This window comes from Elephas maximus, chromosome X (assembly GCF_024166365.1).
Source record: "Elephas maximus indicus isolate mEleMax1 chromosome X, mEleMax1 primary haplotype, whole genome shotgun sequence".
Taxonomy (NCBI): Eukaryota; Metazoa; Chordata; class Mammalia; order Proboscidea; family Elephantidae; genus Elephas; species Elephas maximus.
In genome coordinates, this window is record NC_064846.1 from 151,072,187 (window position 1) to 151,085,155 (window position 12,969).

The following is a 12,969-nucleotide window of genomic DNA, read 5'->3' on the forward strand; positions in this document are numbered from 1 at the left end:
TGAGAAGCAGTTGTCTAGAGGACGGTCTTTATTGTGGAAACCAACGTGCCCTTTTCATCTCTAGTATGGGTAATATGTTACATTTAAAGAAAATAGCATTGGACTTGTGTCCCTTTAAAAACAGCATTGGTTTAAGACATACATATACTATAGAGGTAAAAGAGTGTACATGCTGAAAACAAGTCTGTTACAAACTGCATAGTTTTTTTTTTCTGCTTTACTTCATAGAACCATGAAAACAAAATTTTCTTTTAAACCAGAATTTTTAAAGAAAATCATCTTTCAGTTGCTTATTGTAGCATATTCCACAAAATAATATTGAAAATCAAATATGCTCTGTTGCAGGCAAGGTTTGTCTGAGTTTAGAAGGATCTAAATTATTCAGACTATCTTGACATCTTTGTACTGTAGAATATTTTCCATCCAAGCAAAAATATGATATCTGTTACTTGGATAGGTATGGCTTAAAATCACATAAGCTGTTTACTTGTCTGATAAAGTAATCAGTTTCTCATAGCAATCAAATGTATTCAAATATGATGTTGGCCTTTCCAGAAGAAACAATTGTAAAATAAACCCATTTTTCTCTGAGACTCCTTGTTAAATCAAAACTGTATTTGCTCTTATTATCAAAATTTTAGGGGCTTTACAGAGGTTGTATATACCTTCAGAAAAGATTACTTCCCTTTTTTACTGCGAATTTTAATTTTAATAAGTGAGTGATTTTGTAAATAGTCAGAATTTTAATATTTATGTTCTAAAAGGGCAATTTGAAAAGTGAAAATAAAATGTTGTTGTTAGTTGCCACCAAATCGGCCACCAAAACACAATGGAAATATAAAATTATGGATGAAAGCGGTTATCACTAATTTTTATTACTTAATTATTTTGAACATATAATGCATGAACCTTTTTTTTAATAGTACATATATACAGGGAATTGCTCCTCTTAATGAGTTTTTTTTGTTGTTATTGTATTTGCTTTAGTTGCATTACTTGGGCACAGTATCGCAAGCCTTTTGAACTGAGAGTTTAAATCATTTATTTTGAACCAGTAGTTCCACATTTAGGAAATTTCCTCGGTAACAATTAGGTTTACGCACAAAGATATATGTAGAACAATGTTTACTCTGGTAGCGCCTATGATAATGAGGAAGCGCCACAACTAAATGATATTGTGCTGCCATATTTAATGGCATTCAAAGGTATAAATAATATATTAAGTTAAAGCATTATAAATTAAAATGGACAATATTATCTCATTTTATATGTGCATACGTGTGTGCAGAAAAGGTCAAAGAGTGTATGCATATGTTTGTATAAATATATATATATTATTTTTAAGAAACCAAACCAGTTGCCATTGAGTAGAATCTGACCCATGGTGACCTCATGTGTTGCAGAGTAGAACTGTGCTCCATGGGGTTGTCATCAGTGTGACCTTTCAGAAGCAGATAGCTAGGCTTTTCTTCTGCCAAACTTTCACTTATTAGTTGAACATTTAACCTTTTGTGCCACCCAGGTACATGTATATATGTTTATAGTTATTATCCGTAGGTGGTAAATAATGAGAAAAATTAGAAAACCTCTCTCTCTATATATATACATACATATGTGTATATATATTGTTAGTTGCCACCTAGTGGATTCTGACTCATGGTGACCCCATGTGTACAAAGTAGAACTGTTCTATAGTGTTTTCAAGGCTGTGACCTTTCAGAAGCAGATTGTTAGGCTTGTCTTCCAAGGTGCCTTTGGGTGGGTTTGAACAAACCAACCTGTCAGCCGGTAGTTGAGTGCTTAACCATTTGTGCCAGCCAGGGATATATAAATATTATATGTGTGTGTGTGTGTGTATGTATATATGTGTGTATATATATTTGTGACGATAGGTACAATATTCTTTCATGTTTTGATACTTTATAAAGGACACTTTTTACCATGATTCTGTCAGTTAGTCGTACTGTGGTGGCTTGTGTATTGCTATGATGCTGGAACCTATGCTACTGGTATTTCAAATACCAGCACAGTCACCCGTAATGGACAGGCTTCAGCAGAGCTTTCAGAATAAGACAGACTAGGAAGAAAGACCTGGCAGTCTACTTCTGAAAAAATTGGACAGCGTAAACCTTATGAATAGCAGCAGAAGATTGTCTGATATAGTGCCAGAAGATGGGCCCCCCCAGGTTAGAAGGCACTCAAAATATGACTGGGAAGAGCTGCCTCCTCAATGTAGAGTCAGCCTTAATGACATGGATGGAGTAAAGCTTTTGGAACCTTCATTTGCTGATGTGGTATGACTCAAAATGAGAAGAAACGGCTGCAAACATCCATTAATAATCAGAACATGGAATGTACAAAATGTGAATCTAGGAAAATTGGAAGTTGCCAAAAATGAAATGGAACGCATAAAGATTGATATCCTAGGCATTAGTGAGCTGAAATGGACTGGTATTGGCCATTTTGAATAAGACAATCATATAAAAAAAAAATTGGGGGGAGTGACAGATTGAAGAGGAATGGCATAGCATTTATCATCAAAAAAACACTTCAGGATCTATCTAGAAGTGCAGTGCTGTCGGTGAAAGGATAATATCCAGATGCCTACAAGGAAGACCAGTTAATACAACTATTATTCAAATTTACTCACCAACCACTAATGCCAAAGATGAGGAAATTGAAGATGTTTACCAACTTTTGCAGCCTGAAATTGATCAAACATACAATCAAGAAGCATTAATAATTACTTGTGATTGGAATGCAAAAATTGGAAACAAAGAAGAAGGATCGGTACTTGAAAAATATGGCCTTGGTGTTAGAAATGACTCCAGAGATGGAATGATAGAGTTTTGCAAGACCAATGGCTTCTTCATTGCAAATACCTTTTTTCAACAACATAAACGGCAACTATACATGTGGACCTCACTGGAATGCAGGAATCAAATCCACTACATCTGTGGAAAGAGATGATGGAAACGCTCAATATCATCAGTCAGAACAAGGCCAGGGGCTGACTGGGTAACAGACCATCAACTGCTGATATGCAAGTTGAAGCTGAAGAAAATTGAAACAATTCTGCAAGGGCAAAAACACAACCTTGAGTATATCCCACGTGAATTTTCTAATAAGCAACATCATGATAAACAGAGAAAAGATTGAAGTTGTCAAGAATTTCATTTTACTTGGATCCACAATCAATGCCCATGGAAGCAGCAGTCAAGAAATCAAAGGATGCATTGCATTGGGCAAATCTGCTACAAAAGACCTCTTTAAAGTATTGAAAAGCAAAGATGTCACTTTGAGAACTAAGGTACACCTGATCCAAGCCACTGTATTTTCAGTCAGCTCATATGCATGCAAAAACTGAACAATGAATAAGGAAGACCAAAGAAGAATTGACACCTTGGAATCGTGGTGTTGGCGAAGAATATTAAATATACCATGGACTGCCAGTAAAACAAACAAATCTGTTTTGGGAGAAGTAACAGCCAGAATTAGAAGCGAGGATGGTGAGACATCGTGTCACATACTTTGGACATGTTATCAGGAGGGATCAGTCCTGGAGAAGGACATCATGCTTGGTAGAGTAGAGGGTCAGTGAAAAAGAGGAAGACCCTCAGTGAGATGGACTGACAAGTGGCTGCAACAATGGGCTCAAACGTAGCAATGATTGTGAGGCTAGTGCAGGACGGGGCAGTGTTTTGTTTTGTTGTACACAGGGTTGCTATGAGTCAGAATCGACTCAATGGCACCTAACAAAAACAATAACGGGCATTTTATTTTGTATTCTTTCATAATGTTCCTTCTAAAATTATTTATGAGTCAGCTTCCCTATGCAGGGAATTCTTCACACATATTAAACACACACACACACTTTCTTCACTATCTGCACCTCTCTTCAGCCTATCATGGCTTTAGCCAAAATCCCTAGTATGGGTCATAATATCTAGCTCCAAGAGTCCTAAATATTTCTTGCAACGTATTTTGGAATTGTCAAACTCTGAAAATATTCATTCACTCTATTTCTTGTGTAATCAAAACATTCCCACTACTGGACTTAATTCCTATTTATTTTCCCACTTTGTCTTAGCTAAAAAATACCCTTACCGATTTTATTCATGTGATAAAAACTAGGTCTCATGTAAGTTTCCAGGTATCCCAGGAAGTGGTTATTTACTCAAAAGTATTCTGTGACCCTCTTGCCACACCATCAGTGAAACATTTCTCACTTATAGCTTCCTCTATCATGTAAGGATTATTACTGTTTCTCTAGACCTAGCACGTAGATATTTTTCCAATATTAAATTGGCTTGTTAACTAACCTTGATCATTCTACTTTCGTAAAAGGTAAGCGTTTATAAATCTTCTTACAAATCTCATTCTGATATACTCTATTTAAATGGCCTTCTTTATTCCAGTAATAATATGAACTTTGATAAAATTCAATCAAGCATTTATTAATCACCTACTACAATAATTATGTAATACCAGGAATATTGGAAAAACATAAATAAATAAGAAAAAAGCCACTGGATTAGATAAGGCTAATTCTTGTTCCATTCTGTGACATAGCCTCATTAATATGCCTTCTAGAAATCTTCTCCATGGCTACTCCTTATGTACAGAATCTGCCAAACTTACTAGCTATAGGCCAATTGTCCTTAAACTAGGTTTCGAGGGGCTCACAGAAAACCAAATTTTATTAAAATTATAAACATGAGCAAATGCACATTTTTTCTGGTAAAACAGATTTTCATCAGATTCTCTAAGGCAGTGGTTCTTAACCCTGAGCTATACATTAGAAGTATCTAGGGAACTTTTAGAAATTACTTACGCCAGAAGTCATCCCAGACCAATTAAATTATGATCCCTGGGGACAATCTAAGGGGCCCAGATCCAGAATAGTCCTAAAGAGCCATTCTGGATGATGGAGTCCATATTAATGATAAACCACATTGCACCAGGTATGCAAAAACCTGCCAACAGAGGGTCTTATCTTCCCAGGTAATCCATTCCAAGGGATTGTGATTGGCAGTAAAATATACGGGATTTTCCTCCTCTCATGTATACTAAAATCCATCCTAAAAGAAGGAGATTTCAGGAGATTAGGGGTGTGTGTGTGTGTGTGTTTGTATGTGTGTGTGTGTGAATTCACCTGAGGAGATACCTACAATGGCATGATTTCTGTATCAGGTTCTGAGCCATCCCCCACTCAGCAAATTGATTTGTGATTGAGCTTTAGAGAGAGGAGGGCTTCAGGCTTGAAAGACAAGGACGATTCTTTAGTTTGTGCACTGAACAGGTAGGAGCTTCAGCTCATTCATTGAGGACTCCATTGAAAGCGATGCCCTTCTGGTATTGTGGGAGGCCGCAACTCAGGAACAAGAAATATTAACAAGGTGATCGGTATTATTATTTCCCAAAGGTTGAAGGGCAACTGTAGTCAGGTTGAACGACAAGTGCTGTTGCAGGCCATGAGCATCAGTAAAAAGCTTTGAGGTTAGAAATGGGAGAGGGCTTCTCAGGAGCACATTTGAGACCCTCTTTTTTTTTTTTTTTTTAAACATAACTGGGAGAGACTTGGGGAAAAGAGACTAGAAGTTCTGCCTTAGCAAGTAGGGGCCAGAATCATTACAATCTGAATAATAGGATTCCGTTGTAAGCCATCAGTTAATGTAGGTTGGGGAAACCTGGTTGTAAATTAATGTTTTCATTTTCTCCTCTAAACAACTTTGTGCAATAGGTAGATTTTATCCCCCTTTTTACAGATAAAAACAAAACAAAACTGAGATTTTTAGTGGAAAACAATTTGACCAAGGCCATTCAACTATTAAGAACCCAGTTGTGCTTGAGTTTAGTGGCATATAAGCTCATATGTGTGGTAAGTGAAGTGGACCAAGTGTGAGATTGAGTATAGCGATTTTTTTGAACATTTTATTGTGTTTTAGGTGAATATTTACACAGCAAATTAGTTTCCCTTTCAACAATTTATACACAGTTTGTTCCGTGACATTGGTTGCTGTCCGTGTAGTGGGCCATCACTCTTTTATTAATCTTGAAAAAAATAATAGTGTCTAAGACAAGGATTCCATATATAATTTCATAAGTTAAACATAGATATCTATGTCAATATTTTATTATTCTGATTTCTATGAACACTGATCTTACACCCCCACTCCCCAATCTGTCTGTTCTCTGTGTATGATTTCACCCTGGGAAAGATACTTCCTAGTAGTGTGACATGGAGGCTTGATTCATGTTAAAAACATTAGAGCCCATCATATTTAATTTTTGCCTGTTGCTTTTATTCCAGAATATTATGTTCTTTTAACAATTTGTGATATTTACTAGGCAACACACTGTACAATAAAAAACAGCATAAAAGCAATATAGAATTAGCACTAAGTTCTGGGGAAGAGACATACTTTTTTGACTCAACCTAAGCCTCCTCAGGTTTTGAAAACAACTGTTATACTAAAGGGAGGCCCGGTGGCGCAGTGGTTAAGGGCTATGGCTGCCAAACAAAAGGTCGGCAGTTTGAATCCACTGGCCCCTCCTTGGAAATCCTATTGGGCAGTTCTTCTCTGTCCTATAGGGTCATTATGAGTTGGGATCAACTTGCAACAGTGGGTTTTTTGGGTTATACAAAAAATGAAAAATACGCAAAATAAAGAAACCAATAAAAATTACATATACTCTAAGTTCACATTGCTGTTGATTGCCAAGAAGACAATTAGAATATGCATTAATTAGGAATCTTCTTATATTTCTACTGCTAGTGGAACAATTAACTTCAGTTCACTGAAGTTTTCTATTATAGCCATTTGTGGTTTTTGATTAATGGTATTTGAATCTTCAAAACTCTATTTGTGTGGTACACATTTTTTATAAGTGAGGATCAGTTATTATTTTTATATGTGGTTTTTTTGTCAAAGAAGAGGGTCTTTCTTATTCTGAAGAATAATTATTGATCACAGAAAAACTATAAATGGAAATTTAATTCATTAATATGCCTGTGGTTCTTCCCCGCTGAGGGCATTATCCTTATTCTGTCTCATGTATAAATGAATTTTAAGGATGAGATGACTTAGAAATGAATAGTATTATCCCAGCAGATTTTTTGTCATGCTTTATCCTTATTCATTATCATTATAATGATGACTGAACATTATATCCCATATCGTTATAATCTCTTTACTAAATATAGAAATATTCTTAGAAACAGGTGGGATAGAACATTTGTGAAAAATTGCGTAGTGTTTAAGATCTACTTAGGTGTCAATCATTGCTTTATCACTTGCTGGTAGTGTGATGCTAGACAAGTTACTTAACACTTCTGTGCCTCAGTTTCTTGTTTGTAAAATAATGATGGCAATAATATACTGGGCTTCTCTGAAGACTAAATGAAATATATGATATGCTAACAAAGAGCCCTGGTGACGCAGTGGTTAAGTGCTTGGCTGCTAACCGCAAGGTCAGCGGTTTGAACCCACCAGCTGCTCCTCAGGAGAAAGATGTGGCAGTCTGCTTTTGTAAACTTTTGGAAACCCTGTAGGGCAGTTCTACTCTGTGCTATAAGGTCACTAAGAGTGGGAATCAACTCCATGACAACGAGTTTGGTTTGTTTGTTTGCTTAGACCATAGACCTAATGAGGATTGAGACAAATGGAATGAATTTACTTCAGCCAACCCATAGTTCTGCACTGAGAAGCAGGGACACCCTTCCTGCCACAGCCTGAAACAGAAGCACTAAAGTGAACCTCGCCCAGATCAGCCGAACCCCAGACACGTGAGTAATAATAGTTTATTGTTTCAGGTTACTGAATTTGGAGGTGGTTTGTTATGCAGCAAAAATTGACTGATACAGTGCATGATCAATAAAGATTAGTTAGTGTTGTAGTTATCATTTATTATTATTTGAAACAGAGGCCCAGTAAAAATAAATAAAGGAAAGCAGTATGATGATGTGTAAGGCACAAAATTCTATTTTCTAAGCTGAGGTTGTTTTTAAAGAAATATCATTTTATCTACTCCTGTTTGTTTTTTGAAACTGCTCTTGGAAGACAGCACCTTCTTCAGGAAAAGGAAATACAAATACTTGGGTGAGTTTTGTCTAATCTGCCACTTCTCCAGGGAAAATAGAATCCTATAATAAACAATCTTGTGATCACAGATGTATAAATGTAATGACAATGCTACAAATACATCATACATGCAAACCTCAAATATATATGTCCCTCCTACATATTCTTCCATAAATATTCTGCTGCATCTCTTAGCAGGAATTGCAGCATTTCATCTGAAAACCTCAATCTGCAGCTCTCCTCAGTGAAGCCAAGGCAGAAATACCCATTAGAGCTATGACAGAAGGGTGGGGTCGGGAGATGGAGGTTTTTAAAAGAAATTAAAGGGCAAAGGGGGAAGACAAATTGAAGATAGAGGTACTTAACTGTCCGAACTTTTAACTGCTTGCAAATTTGAAGCTTTTAAAAGCATATAAAAATAGAATGTCCTTCAGTTGAAGGCAGTGTACAACTTAGGTCCCTCCTTCTTGGGGTGCATACTGCGTAAATGGCTAGCATATAAGTTGGAGTCGCTTGGGGTTATAGATCAAATCTGATTTAAAATGCAAATAAAAGGTGTACCATTATCCTGCACCTGTCTGACCAGGTACTGTAAAAAATGTGGAACAATCTTGTAATAAGAGATGAAATAATAATGAAAAATGGTCTAAAAAGCTGTCCACCGTTAAGTTGTGAATTCCAGAGGGAAACTGCAGTTTGTTTCTATATATTGCTTTGCCCTTCAGCTCAGCTGTTGGCTCTGCATTAATATTCAGGCAGCATCAGTGCCAGTCTTAGTGATTCACTGAGGTATTATGAATATGCAAATGAGAAAGTGCTTTTTATGTCTATGGTTTGTCTTTCTTAGATGTTTTAAGGCATAATTGGAGCCAATCAGCTACCGATAACGTGCGTATAGGTGACTAGTGCTCTGAAACCTAAAAGCATTTAATAATAATTCTTATACCAGCCCAAAGATCTGATTTCGATCAAATCTCTTGAAAACAATACTCCTCGGATTCTTGTACACTGACTGACTTAGAGGTTAAAGTGTCGTATTATTTTAACTCCCTAGATTATAGTGACAGCCATTCTGGAATGAACAGTATACAAAGAGTTGAATTTGTATTAGTCACTCACTTTTTATTTTATTTTTCTCTGGGTCCTTATCCATTTCCCCAGGGTATTTAAAAACATCAGGGATGGAGGAGTTGGTTGAGGGTTCCAGGCAGATGAACTCTAGAGGTTCTGCAGTGTGGAGATGGAAAGGATAGAAAGGAGGCTGTAGGAGAGAGAGAAAAAAAATACTGTGTAGACTAGACTCTATTCCCCTGCTCAATTTCTCATATTCAGCAATAATTAATGTTTGCTTTTAAAATCACATTTATGTTAGTTTACTGACATATAGGAATCCCTGGGTGGCACAATTGGTTAAGCACTTGACTACTAACTGAAAGGTTGGTGGTTCAAACCAACCCAGAGGTGACTTGGAAAACAGACTGGGTGATCTGCTTCCAAAATGTCACAGCCTTAAAAATCCTATGGAGCAGTTCTACTCTGACACACATGAGGTCGCCACAAGTCAAATCGACTTGATGGCAGCTGACTTTTTTTTTAAATGATATATAATTTATGACAAAGAATCAAATATTAGATTTATGTAAAATTTATTTTAGCACAGACAAGCAAGAATAACTTTCATTAAGAAAAATAAGACAAACTAGGTGCTTTTTAATATAAATTTTAGTGGCCCATATTACATCTTGGTTAGTGGGTTTATAATGTGGTTTAATAATTTTAACTAGTTCTCAATCAGTGTGACACAGTGAAAAGAACTGCAGTAAGATATTTAATATTTCTATTATTGTGCTCTGTGACTAAAACAAGGAGCCTTGGTGGCGCATTGATTAAGCACTTGGCTGCTAACCGAAAGGTCAGCAGTTTGAACCCACCAGCCACTCCATGGGAGAAAGATGTGACAGTCTGTTTCTGTAAAGATTTACAGCCTTGGAAACCCTGTGGAGCAGTTCCACTCTGTCCCATAGGGTCGCTATGAGTCGGAATTGACTCGTGTGGTCCTTTCCTTTTGCAAGTCTAGCACTTTCTCATTTCTACAAAGAGATAATCTTCATACTGCCACAGCTTTCAGAATGTATATGGAGAACTGCTTTATGACTGTGTGAAATAGCCAGCATTCTGCTAATACTCAGCTATCTTGATTTAATTGAGAGCTTATTTTAGCTATAGAAAATCATTTTAAAAATATGGTTCTGCAGTTAGGTGATTCCTCTGTACCTGCAAAGATAAGTTATCTGTTTTATATTAAAGGACAAGTACCAGGTTGTTCAAGGTAATTTTGTTTCTTTAAAAAATAAATCTCCGTTTGAGTGAAACAACAGAGTTTTTTCTTGCATATGTTACATGTACCACTTGGGTACATGTAGGGGACCTATATTCATTGTAGATATTTAGGAATCTAGGTTGATGGGGGTTCCAAAGTGACATGTGCTCTCCTACTTGTCATGTAAAAAGAAGGAGCAATCCTGGAGGGTCTTGCAAAAGCAATTAAATGCTCAAGCCCTGAAGGGACACGGGTCACTTCTGCCTTCAGTTCATTGGCAAAAAGAGTCACGTGGTCACACCTAACTTCAAGGGGTGGAAGGAGAAAATAGAATATTGCCATATGTCTTGAAGGAGAGAAGAAATTAAATATTTATGCACATTAATAATTTCAACCCCGTGACACTGAATTCTTACATTCTCAATAGAAAGGCCAAGTCATTTCACGAAGTGGTAATTTCATATAAAGAAAAAAAAAAAACCTTAAGACTCTCAGGAATATTCACTAATTGGTAAAGGCTGAGACGTATTAAAACCTTCCTGGAAAATATCGAGTCGTGTGTGTGTGTGTGTCTGTACTTTATTGTTATTGTGTATATTAATTATTATTTTATTAAATTATTTTATTTTGTATATATTTGGAGCTGGATTTAGTTGTTTTTTAGACAGACAGGTGCTCAGTAGAACAATCTATTACAAAGGAGACGTAAACATCAATGCAAATGTTAAGAATTGGAAAAAAATGTGAACCCTCTTTGGAAGTATATGGAATATAATTATAAAAAAAAAAGACAAACCACTTGGGGGTGAGATTGCTATAAGAAGCTTCTTAAAATAACCATAATAAATCACTATGTTGTTCACTAGAGAGCAGAATCACCTAAACAATAATCTGGCTGTTGTCAATAAGTGAGGTATAGTAATTCAGAGCCAAGGGTTTTTGACAAGCGGATTTGCCTGTCTTCTAATTTTTGCCCACACAGCAACAAACTTGTCCTCCAAATAAAAATTGAATAAATATGAAAAGAGTACTGGTTTGAAGACACCAAACTGCTTGCCCAGTGGCTGAGAAATACATTACCCATTAACCTACAGAATATGGCTTCACTGATTTGACTCTCAAGATGGCAGCTACCTTCCCCCTCGCCACTGCATTAAGTGTGTCTCATCAAATACCATGCAGCTGGTCCCAGACAGGACATCATTTTAAAATCAATGATATTGTGAATGAATGCATTAGTCCTATATAAGAAGATATAACTACAAAATTGTGGAAGAAAAGGAGTAAATATAAATGAACGTACTTTCTCTGTGTTGGTCCTTTCTTATTTTCCATTTCATAGGAACTGAATTAATAATAATCATAGTAGAAATTTTAGGGTGATTATAATTTGTTTAAAGTAATTCTAAATAAGTAATGTGTGCATTCTCACCAGGAATCCGACTCCAGGGACAGTTGTATATCACTTTTTCAGAGAGGCTACCCTCCCTTCTGGAGGCAATGGTTACAACACATTAGCTATCTTTGTCTGTGGTAATACCCAGATGTTTTACTAACCAACATATTTAATGCTAGAAATGAATTTTCATTAATGAAATTAGCTGCTAGCTTGATACATGTTAGAAATGGATCATTATTGGTTAAATTAAAGGCATTGGACTTACATGAACTCGCGAAAATAGTGTGAAGACACTCCCCACCCTTGAATAAACAGGACATAATAATCTAGCTAGGGTTTTAGCTTTTACCCTTAGTAATGGTGCCAAAGACTTGGTCTGTAAATGATCTTGTATCCACCGTTTGGTTTAGAAGAATTCTTTTTAAACATGGAAAATTAATTTTAATAGTATCTAATCCAATAATAATAATAATCCAATAATAATATCATTTCAATGTATAATCAACATTAAAAAATTAACAAAATATTTTACATTCTTTTCTGGTTTAATTCTTCAAAATCTAGTGTGTATTTTACAATCAGCATATTTAGATTTGGACACCAAATTTTCATCAAAAGTACATGCTCTGTATTAAGATTTTATAAACTTTACAGTCAAAAAGTAGCTTCACAAATGCAAGTTGTGCCAGGTATGCTTAAAATTTCCCAATAACTGAATCAAATATCCGTTTTTAAATTTCAATTTATTGTTTTTTTTAATAATTGTTATTGTGCTTTAAGTGAAAGTTTACAAATCAAGTCAGTCTCTCACACAAAAACTTATATACACCTTGTTTACATACTTCCAGTTACTCTCCCCCTAATGAGAGAGCCTGCTCCCTTCCTCCACTCTCTCTTTTCATGTCCATTTAGCCAGCTTCTAACCCCCTCTACCCTCTCATCTCCTCTCCAGGCAGGAGATGCCAACATAGTCTCAAGTGTCCACCTGATCCAAGAAGCTCACTCCTCCCCAGCATCCCTCTCCAACTCATTGTCCAGTCCAATCCATGTTGCAAGAGTTGGCTTTAGGAATGGTTCCTGTCCTGGGCCAACAGAAGGTCTGGGGGCCATGACCACCGGGGTCTTTCTAGTCTCAGTCAGACCATTAAGTCTGGTGTTTTTATGAG